This window comes from Cynara cardunculus (assembly GCF_001531365.2).
Source record: "Cynara cardunculus var. scolymus isolate 2C chromosome LG 13, CcrdV1, whole genome shotgun sequence".
In the NCBI taxonomy this organism is placed as follows: domain Eukaryota; kingdom Viridiplantae; phylum Streptophyta; class Magnoliopsida; order Asterales; family Asteraceae; genus Cynara; species Cynara cardunculus.
Genome location: NC_037540.1, coordinates 18,048,213 through 18,050,059, shown reverse-complemented (window position 1 = coordinate 18,050,059; position 1,847 = coordinate 18,048,213).

The following is a 1,847-nucleotide window of genomic DNA, read 5'->3' as shown; positions in this document are numbered from 1 at the left end:
TAGGTTCCATTTAAAGAAGTTCCAGAACTTGTGGCTAGTTGCAGAGTGTTCATCCAAAAAGGATATGCATATGTTGCCTTGAATCAGGTGCATTCAGTGTTCCTACTCATTATTTTGTTACACTAATGTAGTACAAGAGATAATTTCTTAATTAATGTTTCTGATCTTAATTGGATGTTCTCTATAATTTCTACTGCATGGTTACTGTATCAATAAGATTTACCAGTTGCTCAGCTTCTACTTCCCAGAAAATGGACATCCATAATTTCTACTTCATAACCTCTATCAGGGGCGGAACACAAACTTTCTAACCGTAGGGGCCGGAACTAGTATATTATATATTTCAAARGTACCAAAAATACATTATCCAAAGTTATAACGTAGTAAAACTCTAAAACTGAACGTTAAATARAAACATGTCAAACATCGCAAATCAAAGTGGAACCCGTCTATCTTTCGCGACCTTGAAGTCTTCTACAATTTCCTCCAAACTAATCTTTTCAGCTACTTCCCTTTCGATGAACAAAAGTAACGAGTCATTTAGAAACTCATCATCCATTTTATTCCGTATTCTTGTTTTCACAATATTCATTGCTGAAAACGATCTCTCGGTTGTCGCGGTAGAAACCGGAAGAGTAAGTAACAGACTTATTAGTCGATAAATAAGATCGAAAGTGGTTTCTCTTCTACTCCTTACCAACCATTGACCCAATTCTGCAAGAGATGTCAATTGCTTATAATCTACATGTTGAACGACATCAATAGCATAATGTTGAAGTTGCATTTTCAGAATTGTTTTCTCATGATCACTGAAATCTTCAGGATAAAACTTCTCTACTAGTTGTCGTACATCAAGACTTCTAAAAGTCTCATACGCATTTTTAGTATCTAGAGTTGAAGCAAGACGAAGCATGTCCATGGAACCATCACTGAAACGATGATCTAATTCCATTAATTGACAATTAATTGCTTCATAAAAGATATCCACTCGGTAATGATGCTCAAGTGTATGATCACTATGCTCATTACGAGCTCGATTCCCTCTGCTAACGTAGGAAGAAGACAAGTCAGGAATATCTATGTTACGTACCTGACAAGAAAACAAGTCGAGAAGAAGACAAGTTAGAAAGATTTACTTGTTATGTTACTAAACAACTTTAAAAGCAATTCATCTACATGTTGGGTAGTCCCACTAATATGAACATTAATGCTAGATATTGTTTGAAAGAAGTACAGTGGAGCTCTTGACCACTTGTTCCAATTCCACCTTTGTAGGCTGTAGCAATCTTGGATTATTGGGTTCATCTTTGTACACTGTAAGTGTACATCGACTACAAATTTGATAGCTTCAAAAAATTCAAGAAACTATAAACTATCTATGGCTTCCCWAACACTAACAAAGAGCAAAAGCTTGATATCTGCTTCCAGAAAAGAAAGTGTTGAATCTGGGTATTTTAGATTGAACTATAATAACATTAACGTTTTAACGTTGAATTACGATGGCCCAGAAGGCAGAAGTATCAAGTGTGTACAGGCCTAGTCCTAATCCTGGGTTTAATGTTTRGGATTTCGGAAGAAGCTCGCCAAAAAATTCAAGAAACTATAAACTATCTATGGCCATGGATAATGGATTAATATACAGGTAACACCAAGTAATAATATTTTAAACCAAATCAATCAAAATATCAAACAAATTTTAGACCTAAATCACCTAATCTAAACAGTAATCACTAAGCAAACTTATACACATATTGTACATACGGACATATCACATACGCAGGCACATACGGTAGAATTTTATACATATGGGAATGGGGAGAAGAAGTCAAGAAGCAGAGCAATAACAG